At 43.6% G+C, this 12258-nt stretch overlaps 1 protein-coding gene across 4 annotated transcripts in view; it reads left to right on the top strand.

Moving 5' to 3' along the window:
• Nucleotides 1-12258, top strand: part of peak1 (pseudopodium-enriched atypical kinase 1) — a 281748-nt gene that overhangs the window by 139205 nt on the left and 130285 nt on the right. For 3 of the 4 annotated variants that reach the window (XM_072492775.1, XM_072492772.1, XM_072492776.1), the window contains exon 2: nucleotides 4994-5118. The exons of the other annotated variant lie outside the window; for it this stretch is intronic. The gene's annotated coding sequence lies outside the window, so the exon portion shown is untranslated. The remainder of the gene's footprint in view (nucleotides 1-4993; nucleotides 5119-12258) is intronic. 4 annotated transcript variants of the gene reach the window in all.

Raw genomic sequence — 12258 nt, 5'->3', positions numbered from 1 at the left:
ACATTTCTAAAAGTGCATTACATAACAGTTCAAATTTGACATTACATAAAGTGTCTGCTTCTTGCTTTCTGTGTGTTAATGTGTTTCTCATGTTCAGCCTACGCTGCAGGCTTTCAGCAATGCGAAAAATAGCCAATAAATTGAAGTCTCTTCCAGTCCGAACACAGCCTCTCCATAGGCAAGCCCTCTACTAGGCCTCCTCATGGTGTCGCACGGAAACTGGGTTTCTTGCCACCCCAGGCTAAAGCTTCAGAGAAATTCAGAAGTTTGACCCCTGGACATGCAGCTTGCATTCCCGCCAGTGTGTGCACATACCCTGTCGCTCAAATAACAAAACTCCCAGCTACGGGCAAAGAGCCCCACTGCTTTGTGTATACCCCGGGAGAGATGAGGGCTAAGGAAAATAAACCCTGACAGAAAATCTGGAGTGGAGTCCAAAGGCAACTGATGCTATGTCATCTTTTCCGGCATCTCCTTCAACCAAGTCAAAGTCAAACCTGGTGCTCTTCATTCATCCAGTTTGTGGCAACTTTTTGCACTGGCAGACCATCAAATTTTGGGCAGATCAAAGATAATCTTTCACTGATCTGAAGCAGCAGCAGTTTCATCATCCTGGGAGAACCTTCCACCCTCAAATAGATTTTACTCAGAAAATCTGTAAAAATACATTGCAAGAAATTTCAAATTGAATATTACAATAAGTGCAATAAAATTCAACTTTTCTCCGTAGAGCATGCTTCACTTTGAGGTGCTTCAATACAAAATGGAAAATTAGATTAGTAAACTACTTCTTCGGAGCTGAAGCCAGTGTGAAACAAACCTTTGAGGCGGACCTGCACTCCAAAGCTTTGGTGTACTTGGTACTTCAGCGTTGGATTGCTATTTTTAAATTGATGTGTACCTCGAGTATCACTATATTGAAGCAGCAGAGTAAATGAAGTCCGAAAGCAAAAATGTGCACCATGAATTGCAAAGAGATTTGCACAAGAAAAAAGCTCTGCTTTGCCTTGCAAACATATGCAAACATACTGAGTACCCAAGAGGGTAAGTTTTGAGCTGCTTGAGGAGGTTAGACTGCATAAATGCCACCTTTCCCAATACAGTTCTTTAATGAAATGTTCATTGTTTTGTATATTTACCTTATTACGGTATACACAATTATGCAGTGCTATAGAAAATCGTCCATTCCGATATTACAGGGAAGAAAATTCATGCTAATTTTGAAACCTAATTTCTACTTGCAGGATTCAGTTCCAGTACTATAGTATATCCATCCACAAACATTTTTCAAGCACGATACATCCCTATAGCACTAGCATGACCTCTGCTGAATATTTATTTAATCAATTGGAGGTCTTAGATGCTTGGTTTCTCCAGTCAATTGGTCTCCCAGGGAGTCCAAGTTGCGGTGGCAACATTTACATGAATGTTACAGCCTGAGACAATGTATATAATGGTGCAACCTCCCATTTACTTCCATCACAAGAATCTCCCCTGCTGATTACTGCCTGCCATTTGTGTTGTGTTTGGAAGGATTGACAGGTTGATACTCTATCTCATGGCCATGGGACAATGTAGCCAACCAAGTCCCAGAGTGGGAATTGTAATCCAGAGCTACTGGCGCAGAGGCGGGAACAATATCCACTGCATCACAAGACTTCCTTATATAATAATTAAGATTCACTATTTTTACAGAAAAGTTGACAATTCAATTCCTAAACTGCACATTTTAAAATCTCAGAATGCCAGATGTATTATCTCCAAATTTGCACATGATACAAAGTTGGGTGGGAGGGTGAGCTGTGAGGAGGATGCAGAGATGCATCAGTGGGATTTGGAAAGGCTGAGTAAGTGGGCACATGCATGGCAGATGCAGTATAATGCGGATAAATGCGAGGTTAACCACTTCGGTAGCAAAAAATGAAGGCAGATTATGATTTTAATGGGTGTAAATTGAGAGAGGTGGATACTCAGCGAGACCTGGTGTCCTCATGCATCAGTCGCTGAAAGTAAGCACACAGGAACAGCAGGCAATAAAGAAGGCAAATGGTATGTTTGCCTTCATAGCGAGAGGATCTGAATATTGGATTGGATTTGTTTATTGTCACGTGTACCAAGGTACAGTGAAAAGTATTTTTCTGCGAGCAGCTCAACAGATCATTAAGTACATGAAAAGAAAAGGAAATTTAAAAAAAAAAAATACATAATAGGACAACACAAGGTACACAATGTAACTAGATAACACAGGCATTGGGTGAAGCATACAGGGGTGTAGTGTTAATCAGGTCAGTCCATAAGAGGGTCGTTTAGGAGTCTGGTAACAGTGGGGAAGAAGCTGTTTTTGAGTCTGTTCGTGCGTGTTCTCAGACTTTTGTATCTCCTGCCCGATGGAAGAAGTTGGAAGAGTGAGTAGGCTGGGTGGGAGGGGTCTTTGATTATGCTGCCCGCTTTCCCCAGACAGCAGGAGGTGTTGATGGAGTCAATGGATGGGAGGCAGGTTTGTGTGATGGACTGAGCTGTGTTCATGACTCTCTGAAGTTTCTTGCGGTCTTGGGCCGAGCAGTTGCCATACCAGGCTGTGATGCAGCCAGATAGGATGCTTTCTATAGTGCATCTGTAAAGGTTGGTGAGAGTTAATGTGGACATGCCAAATTTCCTTAGTTTCCTGAGGAAGTATAGGCCTTGTGCTTTCTTGGTGGTAGTGTCGATGTGGGTGGACCAGGACAGATTTTTGGAGATGTGTACCCCTAAGAATTTGAAACTGCTAACCGTCGCCACCTCGGCCCCATTGATGCTGACGGGTGTGTACAATACTTTGCTTTCTGAAGTCAATGACCAGCTCTTTAGTTTTGCTGGCATTGAGGGATAGATTATTGTCACTGCACCACTCCACTAGGTTCTCAATCTCCCTCCTGTATCCTGACTCATCGTTATTCGAGATCTGGCCCACTATGGTCGTATCGTCAGCAAACTTGTAGATGGAGTTGGAACCAAATTTTGCCACGCAGTTGTGTGTGTAGTAGGGGGGTGTAGTAGGGGGCTAAGTACGCAGCCTTGCGGGGCCCCGGTATTGAGTAGTATTGTGGAGGTGTTGTTTATTCTTACTGATTGTGGTCTGTGGGTTAGAAAGTCGAGGATCCAGTTGCAGAGTGAGAAGCCAGGTCCTAGGTTTTGGAGCTTTGATATGCGCTTGGCTGGGATTATGGTGTTGAAGGTGGAGATGAAGTCAATAAATAGGAGTCTGATGTAGGAGTCCTTGTCGAGATGCTCTAGGGATAAGTGTAGGGCCATGGTGATGGCATCTGCTGTGGACAGGTTGCGGCGGCATGCGAATTGCAGTGGATCAAGGCGTTCTGGGAGTATGGAGGTGATGCGCTTCATGACCAAGCTCTCGAAGCACTTCATTCCGACTGAAGTCAGGGCCACCGGACGGAGTTATTGAGGCACGTTGCCTGGTTTTTCTACAGGTATGATGGTGGTCTTCTTGAGGCAGGTGGGGACCTCTGAGCGGAGTAGGGACAGGTTAAAGATGTCCAGCTGACTGCCCACTATGAGCTTAAGGCTGCAGATCGTATGGGCCCCCCCCCAGGCCACGCCCCTAGGTACTCTCTGGCCCCAGCCGACCCATCAGCGGGATGGGCATGCTCCCGCTCAACCATTGACATCTTGTTGGCTGGGATAGTGTGTGTGGGGAGTGTAATGTGTATGTGCAGCTCGAAGGAACGAATGGCTGCCTCCTCTTTCAATTTTCCATGTTTCTATGTGATAGGCTCTTTTTTCCCTTCTTGTGCGCAGCTAAGTTACCACGAAGCCCATAGAGTTCATTCCTTCTAATTGGCCAAATTTACTAAAATAGGTTACTCTTCCAGTTGATGTGCTATAACAGTTATATAATGAGTCAAAAATGAATTTATTAATGTGTAATGTAACCATGTTTCGAACAATGTAATATAATTTGATGCAGGTCGGATTTTGAGCAAGAAGAGTTATTAGTTATGTTTCTGACACCTTTGTTTATTGAGAAGCCACATGAATATCTTTCTGTGAAGCTTGTTGGTGTAAGATATTCTTTTGCATAAATGTGAGTTTGACATTTGGTATTTAAGAATAATTTCCTTTTTTGTTGCAAAATGGTGTAGAATAGCTGTAGGATGATTGAAATCTTACGTGGTTCTGCTTTTAGCTCTACATAAGTTAAAGAAATTAAAACCCTTCAACAGAATCATATTTTTCAGCGAAGGCATAACTGGTTAATGCAGGGATATTGTCTGACAAATGTGACCCAGTTAGTTAAGCTAGCGGTCAGTAATTTAACTCCTGGTTATGGAAATGTATTTGGAAATGGAACATCTTAAAATCTGATTAAGTTATGCAGTTTTGGAGGGTTTTCTTGTGTGGAAACCTAGCTATTTTCAGGATCATTACTTGAAGTAATTGCACCATATGGTATCAACAGGCAGAGCATGCTGGATAGCATAGTCCAGCTATATTCATCACTGTTCATCAGGAATTGAGCTGTCAGTTTAACTGAGCTGAAAATGGTGTCCCCCCCACCCTCTTTGTGGGGTGTCAAACAGTTGGTTTTATTAAGAAGTAATGATCCATGCTAGTGTACAGAACTTGCACCTTTTTTCAATTTGATATTGCCCCATTACTTGAAGTGATGAGATTGGATTTTGTCTTCATTTTTTTTGGGTGGTGCAATTGCAGAATTTGAATACTTGCCTGCCTGCATTATAAACCAACAAGACACATTTGCCAGGGTTTTGCAATCAGGAATGAGGGGAAAGCAATTCAGGCAGATTTATTCTTTAGCAGACAAGAGGCCACACACAGGGCTGCAAGGAACTTGTTCCAGCTAATTTGCAGTGAGTGTTGTATTAGAAATCTTCCTGCGCAGTTGGAGATTTTAACATCGGTATTCTCTGCGTTTAGTAAAAGATGATTTGATTATTGACCCCATAAGTTAGTAACAATCACTATTGTTTCCTAGCACCAGGAAAGAGGACATTGAAAAGAGAAAAGTATCTTCTGGGGAACAACAACATTTTGCGAAGCCGAGAAAAGCCTTCGCTGAATCCTTTTGGAAATTGTAATGGATGAAATCTGAGCAGGCTTGTAAGTGGAGCCTTCATTTCATTGTATCTTTATTGTATTGAGATTTTCACAGCCTGTAGCAAAGTGGTGTTAATAACAAGTTGTACGATTCACAAAAGCTCAGGAATGAATGAATACTGAAATTTATTTTAATTTTTGATATTTAACCGTTTAAACCCTGGGATTATTGTTGCAACAGAAGTTTCTTTAGGAAATATTGTAGAAGTGCAAGAGAATTTCCTTCGTAATAACTAACAAATCCAACTGAGACTACAAACTTTAAAGCAGAAAATGCTGGAAATGTACAGCAAACCAGTCAGCATCCTGAGTATACTCTCTCCTTCTATAGTGAAAGGAACGTTAAATATATTTGGCATCAAAATGTGTTGTATCGGTATGTTGTACCTTGAAAGCTGATCTTAGCAGAGAATGAATGGAGAAAGCAAAACATATGCACTAATACAGCACCTCCAAATAACCAAACTGAGGGCATTGATTCGGCCGGTGTCCAGTGGCGTACCACAGGGATCAGTGCTGGGTCCCGTATTGTTTGCGATGTATATAGATTATATTAAAGAAAATGTGGGGGGCATGATAAGTAAGTTTGCAGATGACATGAGGATTGGCTGGGTAGTTGACGGTGACGAAGGTCTTGGGACAAAGGAGGATATAGGCAGATAAGTGGCAGATGGAATTTAACCCTGAAAAGTGTGAGGTGATACACTTTGGAAGGAGTAACATTACAAGGAGTACTCAACGAATGGCACAACACCAGGCAGCTCAGAGGAACAGCAGGATCTTGGGGTGTTTGTCCACAGATCCCTGAAGACAATAGAACAGGTTAATAGGGTAGTTAATAAGGCAGACTTGGATACTTGCCATTATCAGTTGTGGCATAGAATATAAGAGCAGGGAGGTTATGTTGGAGCTGTACAAGACTTTGGTTAGGGCACAGCTGGAGTACTGTGTTCAGTTCTGGTCACCTCACTATAGGAAAGATGCGATTGCACTGGAGAGGGTGCAGAGGAGATTCACCAGGATGTTATGTGGGATGGAGCATTTTAGCTGTGAAGAGAGGCTGGATAAGCTCGGGTCGTTTTCTTTGGAGCAGAGAAGGCTGAGAGGGGGGACCTGATTGAGGTGTGTAGGATTATGAGGGGCATGGACTGGGTGGATATAAATCAGCCGATCTCCTCAGTTGAAGGGTCAGTAACCAGGAACATAATTGTAAGATGAAAGGAAGGAGGTTTCGAGGGGATTTGAGGAAAAATCCTTTGACCCAGAGGGTGTTGGGAATCTGAAATGCTCGGCCCTGGGAGGGTAGCTGTGGCAGGGAACTTCACAATCTTTAAAAAGTACTTGGATGAACATTTGAAATGTCTTAATATTCAAGGCTATGGACCAGATGCTGGGAAGTGGGATTGGTGTAGATTAGAGGAGTAGTTTATTTTGTCGGTGCAGGCTTGATGGGCCGAAGGGCCTATCTGAACTGTATGATTCTATGAAGTGTCTGGGACAGGTCAGACTATGCAGACCTTTTTGATTGGAATTCTGCTGGAGTTTAGAGGATCAGCTTGTGCAAAGCCTAAATATTCTTTAGAATGGGCATTACATTTTACAAAATTGAAGTTATGTCCTCTGGAAGAAAATGATGGCTTGTAACCTGCAGTGCTTGAATGTTTAGTATTCCAGGGTGACTATAATGGTTTTGTTATTTCTAATATAGGTCTCATTGTGGCTTTGATATGTGAGTAATGCAATTATAGATTATTACAATAAGGAAAGATGTGGCGATGCCGGCGCTGGACTGGGGTGAGCACATTAAGAAGTCTCACAACACCAAGTTATAGTCCAACAGGTTTGTTTCAAACACTAGCTTTTGGAGAGCTGTTCCTTCCTCAGGCCCTTCAAACTTTAACCTGGTGTTGTGAGACTTCTTACAATCAGGAAAGAGATACCAATGGCGTGACTAATCATAATTTTACATACTGAAATATATCCATATACAGCGGAAGAATCGACATGAGGCGAATGAGGTTGTAATCTAAAGGATTAAAGTTCAGTCCCATAAAGCCTTAGAGCAATTTTTATCTGCCAAATAGCCCCAAATTAGATTAGTGGCATTGGAAGCCATCCCTGATGTCTTTTATGAAAATAGATTAATTCTAAGTATATTTTGTACAGTGGCAGATCCTGCACTATGTTCTTAGTGTGTATATAGGCCATTACAGATGGGAGGGTATCCATGAAGGCCCGCCTTCTCAACCTTACCCCTCGCCTGAGGTGCGGTGATCCTCTGGTTAAATCCGGTTAGCAGGGGCTGGTTTAGCTCACTGGGCTAAATCGCTGGCTTTTAAAGCAGACCAAGGCATGCCAGCAGCACGGTTCAATTCCCGTACCAACCTCCCCGAACAGGCGCCGGAATGTGGCGACTAGGGGCTTTTCACAGTAACTTCATTGAAGCCTACTCGTGACGATAAACGATTTTCATTTCAAATCCCCACCAATCAGCACTCCCCCTCAAAGTCAGCTCTCCCCGTCAATGCAGCCTGTGGTCATCTGGGACTATGGCGACTTTACCGTACCTAATTGGTACACAATTCTAACAAATTTATTTCATTTTAAGTTGATTTTGTGTTCCAGTTAGTCAAATACTATTAGTAAGATTTTTGAATTTTTAACAATACCCATTGAATACAATGATACTGATGTCATGATATCCACATCAGCATATCATGGTGCAATCACACATGCATTGATGGACAGATAGTTGGACCAACCAGCACACACACATCACCAGTGAGAGCACACGCACTATAAAACAGGGAACACCACAGTTCCCGCTCATTCTACCAGGAGATAGCTCAGCATAGAGCTCACAGCGTGCCACTCAGACATAGACCATGTGCTGAGTGCGTCACTAAGATAGTGATAGGGCTGGGTCCACAGGTTAGCTGGTGAAGCATGTACCCAAGCCAGCAGTTAGTAGTTGTCGTTGTTTCGACAATAAAACAGAGTTGTACCATCTACAGCCGTGTTGGATCATTTGTGCATCAGAACACCCAACACGACAACTGACAGAGCAAGCTTTTAGCCAGATAAAGGTGTATTACTGCACACACACAGTACAGTATTGGCATGTTAACAAGCGGTTTTAATTTCTGTATGCAAAATTGTGATCATCACTCTCCACATGATTTATTTACACTGCGCAGTGTACCTTGAATTGTTCATAGCTTTGGTTCACACTTGTGATTCACTGAAGTGTTTTTGAATAAAGCTACTTATGAACTGTGGATGTTATGGACTTAGTGACCGCTGCTTCGATATTGAACCAGTTGAACAAGTGGAAAGTTATCGTTTGAATTATTTATACATATATAGATACAGGCATGTATATTACCAATGATTTACAGGATATCTTCATGGTGCATCAATGTCAAGTGACGTCAAATATATTGTCTTCGCTTTGTTTACTGTCAGCATCCAAATGAGTACTCGGCACATACTTGAAACACTTGAATAATAAAACTACTGGACTAGATGCTTCAATGATAAAAACATTTTTTTTCCCAAAGCTATAAATCTCTCATCCCTCTCTCAGGTAATATATATCTCTGATAGCTTTAAATATTTTACTATCAATTTGGTATAAAATATCATACACACAATTTTCAAACTTACAATATGCCTTTTTTGAATTGCACATTAGACTCCATGCAACTGTTTGTTATTAGGTTACTTAGTGTATTCAATAAAGAATCAGATTCAGATGGGGGAGATGGTGTGTGTGGAGAAAAGAAATGTAATGCACCTCATAAGCATGAAGCAGGAGATTGAAAAGATCTGGGGATAAAGTGGGGGAAGTCACTGATGCAGATCGGCCTTCAAAAGGTGAAGTCACATGGGATCAGGGGTGAGCTGGCAACATGGATACAGAACTGGCTAGGTCATAGAAAACAGAGAAGGGTGCTTTTCTGATTGGACGGCTGTAACTAGTGGTGTTCCGCAGGGATCAGTGCTGGGACTTTTGCTGTTCGTAGTATATATAAATGATTTGGAGGAAAATGTAACTGGTCTGATTAGTAAGTTTGCAGACGACACAAAGGTTGGTGGAATTGCGGATAGCGATGAGGACTGTCAGAGGATACAGCAGGATTTAGATCGTTTGGAGACTTGGGCGGAGAGATGGCAGATGGAGTTTAATCCGGACAAATGTGAGGTAATGCATTTTGGAAGGTCAAATGCAGGTAGGGAATATACAATGAATGGTAGAACCCTCAAGAGTATTGAAAGTCAGAGAGATCGAGGTGTACAGGTCCACAGGTCACTGAAAGGGGCAACACAGGTGGAGAAGGTAGTCAAGAAGGCATACGGCATGCTTGCCTTCATTGGCCGGGGTATTGAGTATAAGAATTGGCAAGTCATGTTGCAGCTGTATAGAACCTTAGTTAGGCCACACTTGGAGTATAGTGTTCAATTCTGGTCACCACACTACCAGAAGGATGTGGAGGCTTTAGAGAGGCTGCAGAAGAGATTTACCAGGATGTTGCCTGGTATGGAGGGCATTAGCTATGAGGAGAGGTTGAATAAACTCGGTTTGTTCTCACTGGTAGGACGGAGGTTGAGGGGCGACCTGATAGAGGTCTACAAAATTATGACGGGCATAGACAGAATGGATAGTTGAGGCCTTTTCCCAGGGTAGAGGGGTCAATTACTAGGGGGCATAGGTTTAAGGTGTGAGGGGCAAGGTTTAGAGGAGATGTATAAGGCAAGTTTTTTTACACAGAGGGTAGTGGGTGCCTGGAACTCGCTGCCGGAGAAGGTGGTGAAAGCAGGGACGATAGTGACGTTTAAGGCGCATCTTGACAAATACATGAATAGGATGGGAATAGAGGGTTACGGACCCCGGAAGTGCAGAAGATTTTAGTTTAGACGGGCAGCATGGTCAGCACAGGCTTGGAGGGCCGAAGGGCATGTTCCTGTGCTGTACTTTTCTTTGTTCTTTGTTCTTATGATCTTACTGACTGATGGAGCAGCCCTGCAAGGGTATATGGCCTATTCTTTCTCCTATTTCTTGTGGTTTTGCATATTTGCGTCCTGCACCTTCAGCAAAGCATCCGGAAGCTATTCTTCCAACTCTTCTTGTCAATCCTGACCTGTTGTGGAACTTGAAATGATATGTATATATGTGGACAAGTAAAGGGTTAATTTTTTCATCTCCGTGTAATACAAACACTAGAGGGCACTACCAGTTCCCAGTATAAATATAAGAACTCGGGGGGGGGGGGAGAAAGAGGGCGGGATTCTCCGCTCCCACGCCGGTTGGGAGAATCGCCTGGGTCGTCGAATTTTCCCACGACGCCGGTCCGACGCCCTCCCGCGATTCTCCCAAGCGGCGAAGACGGCCCCGTCGAGTTCCATGCGGCGCAGGCCGGAGAATCGCCCGAGACACCCAAAATGGCCATTCTCCGGCACCCCTGCTATTCTCAGGCCCGGATGCGGCCAGGCCAAAACGGCGGGTTCCCCCCGGCGCCGTCCACACCTGGTCGCTGCCGGCGGGAACAGCTCGGGAACGTTGGGGGGGCGGCCTGTGGGGGGGGGGGAGGGGGGATCCTGCACCGGGGGGGGCCTCAAATGGGGTCTGGCCCGCGATCGGTGCCCACCGATCGTCGGGCCGTCCTCTCTGAAGGAGGACCTCCTTTCTTCCGCAGCCCCGCAAGATCCGTCTGACATCTTCTTACGGGGCGGACTCGGAGAGGACGGCAACCGCGCATGCGCGGGTGACGCCAGTTATGCGGCGCCGGCCGCGTCATGTATGCGGCGCCGCCTTTACGTGGCGACAAGGCATGGTGCGTGTAAATGATGCGGCCCCACTCCTAGCCCATTATCGGGCCCTGAATCGGTCGGGATAGGGGCCGTTTCGCGCCGTCATGAACCTCAACGGCGTTCACGACGGCGTGGGCACTTCGGTGCGGGAGCTGAGAATCCCGCCCAGGGTATCTTGGGTTCTAGTCAATGGCGTGCAAGCAGAGAGAGATAGGTCACAGCACAGTTAAGATTAGAATAAAGCAGCATGTTAAATTAGTTATTACTTAAATATAGATTACTTTATTACTAGTTATAGTTCTGTGGAGTGTGCAAACTCTATATTAATCAATCGTTATTCAATAAATCAGTTTTGCTTCAAGTTGAAGATTGGTGTTTTTTTTATAATCACACCCAACGGACCATTCTGGATTATGAAGCAAAGAGTAAAGATACATTACCAAAGAGTAATATAACAGAAATCTGTTTTTATTTCAGGGCAGTTTTTACAAAAACTATACCCACTTTGAAACAATTAGGTCTGTGGCCAGATCAAAACACAAAACAGCACTGTGAATTAAGCAAGCAGTCTGTGCTGGTAACAACTGGCTTGGATTGGCATATATGGTCAATGCCATGTTGAAGCCTCTGTTTACTTTAGACAGAAGGCTCTCGCATGTGAAAGATGTGTTTCAGCATCACGGTTACACTTCGAGACCACCTATAAGGAGAGCTGATTCTGGGATGGGTTAAGGAGGCCTGGCATCAGTACAAAGAAAAGAATGGTTTACTCCCACTGTGTGCTTGACATGAAAGTCTGTGCAAACCTGCAAAATGGACACTGAGTGCCACATGGTGAACAAACACCACACCAGCTGTGGTGCCTGGAGGCCTCATTTGAGCAATTCTTCAGCTGTTAGATATACCAGTTAACAAGACATTCATTGTTGCTGTCAAGATGTATTGGGAAGCAGAGACGTCTGAAGGGCTGCTGCATACCTTCACTGCAGGTGGCAGAATGAAAAAGACCACCATCCCTGACACACGCATGTTTAGTAGCTAATGCTCTCAATATCTCTAAGCGATTTAGAAAGTCTGGACTTAGAAAAACCTGATGGACCTGAATAAATATTAGTGAACGAATTGATTAAAACTCTGCCTACAACTTCATTTGGATATCTTCATAGACTAGTGATGAATAATTATTAAGCATTTGCCTGATTAATGACAGACACATACTCCTGTTATTGCATTGCATTTTGCTTTTTAAAAACATTTTACTGTGTGAAATATAAGTATCAAGTACAGTAATTGGTTAGAGTGCCAGTTAAAATAGCTTAAAAAGTAATATAT

The sequence above is a fragment of the Scyliorhinus torazame genome, chromosome 30 (assembly GCF_047496885.1).
Source record: "Scyliorhinus torazame isolate Kashiwa2021f chromosome 30, sScyTor2.1, whole genome shotgun sequence".
NCBI lineage: Eukaryota > Metazoa > Chordata > Chondrichthyes > Carcharhiniformes > Scyliorhinidae > Scyliorhinus > Scyliorhinus torazame.
This window is presented reverse-complemented; position numbering and strand designations above follow the sequence as displayed.